Below are 7,535 nucleotides of genomic sequence, written 5' to 3' on the forward strand. Positions count from 1 at the left end.
ACTCACGCCAAAAGAGATTCTCATTACTCGCATATAGCGCTAGGCCACTCGGCCACGAGGACCGACAACAACAACTGTTTGAATTCTGCTATTTGAATGCAACGTGGCAAGACATAGATAACCTCAACCAATCAGAACTGTGTTTTCCGTTCCTACTTCCGGGAGCATTACTCTCCCGAGCTAGTCCTATATAATTTCGCTTTTTTTTTATTAACATTAGGTAAGTTTAGTTTCATTAGGTTAGATTTGATTAATATGTGTTAGGTCTAAGTACTTGCATCTTCCATTTCTCCTGTAAATGCTGTATTTTTTTACGTTCTCCTGAACCCCTTCAGTGAAACATTTACCTAAGTGACTGCATATAAAAAACGACCGATGATACTATTTTCCACCACCGATGTATTTCTGAACAGTTTACAGAAGCTGTTTATGTTTACAAGTGGAGCGCTACTAGCATGATATCATGACAAGTGCTATTCAAACTGATATCATTGCCAAAACCCACTCGTTTTCACTACCTTCGCTCACGCGCCTGCTACCTTCGGACGCACACCCTCGCTAACGTTCCGGCCCCCGCTGCAACCTGTTTGACTCAGTTAGATAGTTTTTGTGCTTTTTAGTTTCCACCTAGCACAATTTTGTTTGTGTTTTTTGCACTATAGTTATAGTTATTATACCATATATCCGATGTATGATTTCAAACCGGTATACTCTATAAGCGGTGATTTCATAAGGAAAGATGTATGAATGTTTAAGAGATAGTTAAGATGCGAAATAAGGTAGAGCGTTGTAAATATAGATAATAGGCGTGCAGAATAGGTGAGATAGAGTGAAAATTAACCCTTAAGAGATCTTGGGTTTTTGGGCTATTTTTTAGACTTTCAGTCAAGCAGCTACTGCATCGTCACTATTTATCCTAGGATCATGGTTCATATCTCATTCTCTTCAGAATGGAGTTGGCTTTCAAATGATACCACTTACATTGCTCATACCATATACAAGGAGCGGGAAAAATGATATCAAAGGGAAAATTTCGGAGGGAAATTTTTTCTCGCACTTTGGGCCTCTCTGGAGCCGCCCTGTGTGAACGTAACCACCTTTAAAAAATCTGATAAATAGTACTTGGAATACTGAATGTGTGTGCCAAATTTCAAGTTTCTATCTTGAATACCAAGGGCGGGAGAAATTTTATCAGGAATTTCCACCGTGCCCCAAATTACCGCAAAACACCATGATCTCAGGTAAAAAATGTCCTGAGACATCCCTAATTACCCTATGGTCATGTTTCGCCCATCATTCTCTTCAGAATAGATCTGCCTTTCAGGCGGCATGACTCGTGTGTCTCCATCATGTATCTAAGGCTTGAAAATGATGAAAAACGGGATTTTTTGGGTCTAAATATCCTTTTTTTTTACTTTTAGCCCCCTGGACCCTCCTGTTTTAACGCAGAGATCTGAAAAAAAAATCTGGTAAATACTACTCTGTGGGCTGAATGTTTATGCACAATTCCAATTTTCCAGGTGCAAAAGTAAGCCAGCCAGTAGTAGAAAATGGATCGATCTGGCTCATATGAGGCCATATTAGAACAACTCAGGAGCCCCTGGGAAATTGAGCATCGTGAACCGTCAACCCACGGTCTTTTACGACCTCCATTTTAGGGGTGTATTTGTTCCCTTTTATGAGCACTTTTTAGGGGGTGTATTCGTTCCCTTTTATGAGAACATTTTTAGGGGTGTACTCGTTCTCTTTTATGAGCACATTTTTTCAACCCATATTTGAATTACGAACACATAGCAGAACATAAGACTATTTAAACATAGCAAAACTAATAAAAGAGTATGACTTACTTATGTTAACATAGCAGAGATTATTTTCTTTTACGGGGGTAGCAACCCCCAACCCTCCTCCTTTCTCATCCAGGGCTTGGGACCGGCAATGGCGGAGTTTAAAGAAATAACATCATCATACTTTCATAAATGAATAAAGCATAATATCATTAGCATCAATAGTGGTAAGTGAGAATTTGTTTAAGAACTCGTGCAGTGAATAACCAGATGCACGACATGCTAGATAAAAAAAAACAGTAATGTCCACAAAATTGAGATAAATCACCTTGAATACGTCTATTATTCCATGTATAATACAGACAGTTTCGTTTTAAAAACCTTATATGATGTTGTATATAAGGAGGTATACCATAGCTATCGAAATACTCCCACACACATATTAGATATATAAACAGCTACCCAATGTTCACCAGGTTTATCACTAGAATCAGTATTTATAATTATAGCGGCTGGAAATGTATGAATAAACAAAGGTAACTCATCTGCAGCATACACACCAATAAAATGATCTTTAGGCAAATTTTGTTGTAATGCTTCATAAAGTTCAGTTGTATTTAACATTTTTAATTAATATATATTTTTCTCTGGAAATCCTAATTCTGAAGAGAATTCACCATAAATAATTGCTGGTACAGGAGATGGCAGTGCTTCTTTAAAATGAACCTCTAAACGTACACTTCCTTGCCGTTGTGGACTAGTATGAAATGCAGCACTTGCGCTTGAATCAGGAGTTAAATCAAACACCAGTAGAGTATAACCATTAGGATATTCAGCAAGTGAAATATCATTACCTTGATTAGAATAATAAATACCTGAATCTGTAAATAACGTAGAATATGCTTGTATATATAGCTTATTATCAAAATCCGGTTGTAATAGTTTGGATGGGACAGGCAATCCATCAACATACAGTGTAAAAAACGACATACTAAAATGTTGTAAATTGAACGGATTTGTTCGATAAGTACCATTGAAAGCAGCATTAGTAACAAAACCAATAATAATAAGTTTAGGTACTATGCCTGAAAACAGATCTGGAAGTGTACTACCCATAATTCCTTGTGGCAGAGTTTCTGTCTTCACCTGCACTTTTGTTAGAGGATATTTTATTCTAAATTTAGGATTTCGTAATACTTTATTTTGTGCTATTTTAGCTGCTGGTAATACATCAACCTTTTTCACAAGCAATGTTGCATCTGTAATTAAAACCTTTCCATCAGCATCTGCGTCATCCATTAGACAAAATGTAGGTTTAGCTGGAATTAGTTTAATACGCGGTTGTACACAATTCAGTAAAAATTACTCCTGATTGAAAATATCAGCATGAATATAACCCAATAATTGAAATGACTGACTTAAAGTAGTGAGAAGAAAACGTTGTTTAAATCCTAAATTACCATCGGCCACACTGTCCATATGCCCTGCAGTATCTTTAAACCACATTGATGTTTGAAGATGCGTTGATTTAGCATTGGCATTATAATTTAGTAGTTTTTCAATATACGATCGATATGGATATGTATGTGAAGAGTAGGAAATAAGTTGATTATTCAAATATAATTGCACTTCACTGAACATTGCATTGAGAAAATCATTTACAGGACCAATTTTCTTATCGGCAGAAGTTAAATTAGAACCGTCTGATTTAGTAATTTTACCTTTAATATATAACATTGTGTGCGGTAAGTACATATAGTCATCCCCATGACCGGGGACAACAAATTATATTGGTGCATTATCAGATATTGAAGCCACAGGCTTATATGGAACTATTTTATTACCTATAATACTGGTTTGAGTGGGTAAACCAGCAAATAAATCTAATCCTGATTTCATACACTCACACTGCATTTTTGTCTTTTTCTTACTATTAATATTCACACATGGTAAAATTTACAATACTGTATTATGTCTACGAAAATGTAATTTTACACATACACTGCCATATTGGAAAGGAAGTGGATTACCTGTACTATCTCTTAAATCAAATAATAATTTGATCAAATTGTTTACGTTGCACGGGCACATAATGAGGATTGTCAAAAATATGTAAATTATTAATATCATGCTCTGTAATATTTGTATTTATAATACATAACAATGGAGCTATGGTGTCACCTACCATTTGTAGTTCTACAATATCACTGTAAATATACATAACTGTAGGTAGCGTTTTTTGTAAATCAGGTGGATAACGAGCATGATGAACAACTGCAATATCTTCCTGCTGTATATGATCAAACCCTAGTATTCTGGCTAGTTCAGGAGATAGACGTACTTCTATATGCTTCTCTTGATCTTTTAATACTCTATTAACCTCAATTCGTTTTACAGATGCTTTGACTTTTAATTGTAAATTTAATATATCACTTTTATGATTAATTTGAGATAAAATATCATCAACATCATAATAGTGGCCTGGTAAGATTTGAGTTATGTTCCAGTTTTTTGTATTCATGATACGGTAATAAATATTATTTGTATATTTGGAAACATTCTGAAATGAACTTGTATAATGTACTTCAACAACAGCTGTTTCCCACACTCCCTTCTCCAGTATAATAGGATGATATAATTTAGTAGTATAAAAAGCAGGAGTATTTTGACGAAAATATTCCATAGAACTATTGCTAGGAAGTGTCCATAATCAATCAAAAATATCTTTGGATCTTTTTATCCGCTTTACATCACCACTAAAATGAACTTTCTGTCTTTTTCTTCCAGATCCTTCCAACACCTGATTTAATTTATTTTGAGCTTTATGTTTTAAATTTGTTTTATCTTCTTGCCATCTTGCAAAGACTCTTCAATAGGTCTATTATTATCTAGTACATCTCCTGCTACATTAATTCCTGTACGTATCAACTCTTTACCAACAGTTTTTGCAACTTGTTTTAATAAAGGAAATACAGTACGAAATAAACCTCCTAGAAAACTACCAATTCCATAACCTTCTTGATATGCTGTACCTTTATACACGTTATAACCACCTCCTGCTTAATTAGTGTAGTATTTAAAGTACGGATCATTCATCTTTCTTTCTCTATACTTAAAAATATCAATAGATTACAATAGAATACTAGTATTATTGCTTATAAGTACACCATTTGCGTTTACGGGGTGGAGGACCATCCTCTTCGTTCTCTGTTAGTTTTCTAATATAATCTATTCGTTGAGGATTACCAATGTACTCTAAGAGTATATTAGCTTTTGCTAATAATGTAGCAAAAGGTTTCCATCCGGCAACTGAAATATTTTTCTTACGACATTTAACAAAATCGGATATCAAATCCACTATATTTGCACCTGGAATTAATTTATTATTAATATTCACATTTCCATTATCGTCCCATTGAATATTAGAATTTTGTTTCAATTTACGTAATAAAGATCTTGCTTTACGTTTACAAATTTCAGGGAGAGTAGATATTATTTCATCCTCCTCCTCCTCCTCGTCTTCTTCTTCCTCCTCCTCCTCTTTATCCACAGTAGTAGTAGCAGTTGCTGTTGTTGAAACTGCTGTCGGTTTTTGAATTATATTTTTTAATATTTTTGTAAGACTTCTCTATATCTTATCCATTTTTCTTCTGCATTTAAACTTTTATTATTTAAAATTTCTTTCATTTCATCATCAAGATTACATATCGTTTGATAATGATGTAATTTTTCTGGTGAGATTAAAATAAGTTTTTGTGCGTTTTACATAATTATTTAATTAAACTAGATAGTATACCTCCTAAAATAGGTGCAAGCAATGCAGTAAGAAAACCACATTTTTGTATAATTATTCGTTTTTTCTTTTGTTTTAATGACGGACCTTTTTCACCAAATATCTCAGTTCCTTTTTATATTTTTTAGCTTGTTTATCTCTGTTTTATTTAATGGAACATTTCCCTGTAATACGTTATAGGAACATTCGCAAATAGAGCGAATTAAATCAGGATCTGCATTTTGTAAAATTGCCTTACGTGCTTTCGGTTTTGACTTTGCTAAAAGTTTTAACAAATGTGCATTTTATTTACTAATCATTTTTACGGCTATTGAAGCACAAATAGTTGTTAGAATATAAACCATATTGCAATTATTTTTTACAGGCACATAAACATAATTAAAAGAATCTGTTGGAAAGATATTTGTTCGAACTCGCTGCTCATCAGGAGTATTTTGTTTTAAATCAAAAAGTAAATAACCATGTGCAATTCGAGTTGCATCTTGATATGCTTCTTGAATAAATTTTGTATTACCTGGATACAATTGTCGTGCGAGATAATTAATTTGAGCTTGGACTCTAGGATTTTTTAAAACAAACAATATAATGAAAATTTAACGAAATATCCCGCATTCCTTTTTGTTGATGAAAAATATTCTGTGTTATAAATATTACACTTATATTTCTATGATGGCTACCCTTAGTAAAAATATCTACAATCCGATGGTCACACTCACGCATTAAATCATCAATAATTACAAGATGTGGATCTTCGTGTGCTTGAAATTCACACACCCTTAGTATACCTCCTAAAATAGGTGCAAGCAATGCAGTAAGAAAACCACATTTTTGTATAATTATTCGTTTTTTCTTTTGTTTTGATGACGGACCTTTTTCACCAAATATCTCAGTTCCTTTTTATATTTTTTAGCTTGTTTATCTCTGTTTTATTTAATGGAACATTTCCCTGTAATACGTTATAGGAACATTTGCAAATAGAGCGAATTAAATCAGGATCTGCATTTTGTAAAATTGCCTTACGTGCTTTCGGTTTTGACTTTGCTAAAAGTTTTAACAAATGTGCATTTTATTTACTAATCATTTTTACGGCTATTGAAGCACAAATAGTTGTTAGAATATAAACCATATTGCAATTATTTTTTACAGCACATAAACATAATTAAAAGAATCTGTTGGAAAGATATTTGTTCGAACTCGCTGCTCATCAGGAGTATTTTGTTTTAAATCAAAAAGTAAATAACCATGTGCAATTCGAGTTGCATCTTGATATGCTTCTTGAATAAATTTTGTATTACCTGGATACAATTGTCGTGCGAGATAATTAATTTGAGCTTGGACTCTAGGATTTTTAAAACAAACAATATAATGAAAATTTAACGAAATATCCCGCATTCCTTTTTGTTGATGAAAAATATTCTGTGTTATAAATATTACACTTATATTTCTATGATGGCTACCCTTAGTAAAAATATCTACAATCCGATGGTCACACTCACGCATTAAATCATCAATAATTACAAGATGTGGATCTTCGTGTGCTTGAAATTCATTATTTTGAGGTAAACCTTCTTTAAACATGCAGTCTGAAACAGTATCATACAACGGTTGCCATTCACCATAACACCATACAATATTTTTAAATAACTTACTATAATGGTCAAGAAATGTATTAACAAAATATGATTTTCCACAGCCTGTAGGACCTGCTACCATACAAGTAAACGGAAGTTTCCATTCCATATTACAGATATATCACATTTATTTTAAATAACGTTTTTAAATATTTTGCTTTATTTTCTCCTTTACATAAAAAACAGCGTTTGTTGAAGAACAAATTTGATTTAATATACTTTTACTTGTGATACTAGTAGACCTCGTGATGATGATGATGATGACAATTTAACTAAGCAACGAAAATTTACAGTGTTGCTAGAATTTAAAATATAAAATTCATCTTT

This window comes from Thermobia domestica, chromosome 3, assembly GCF_964235325.1.
Source record: "Thermobia domestica chromosome 3, izTheDome1.hap1.1, whole genome shotgun sequence".
In the NCBI taxonomy this organism is placed as follows: Eukaryota; Metazoa; Arthropoda; class Insecta; order Zygentoma; family Lepismatidae; genus Thermobia; species Thermobia domestica.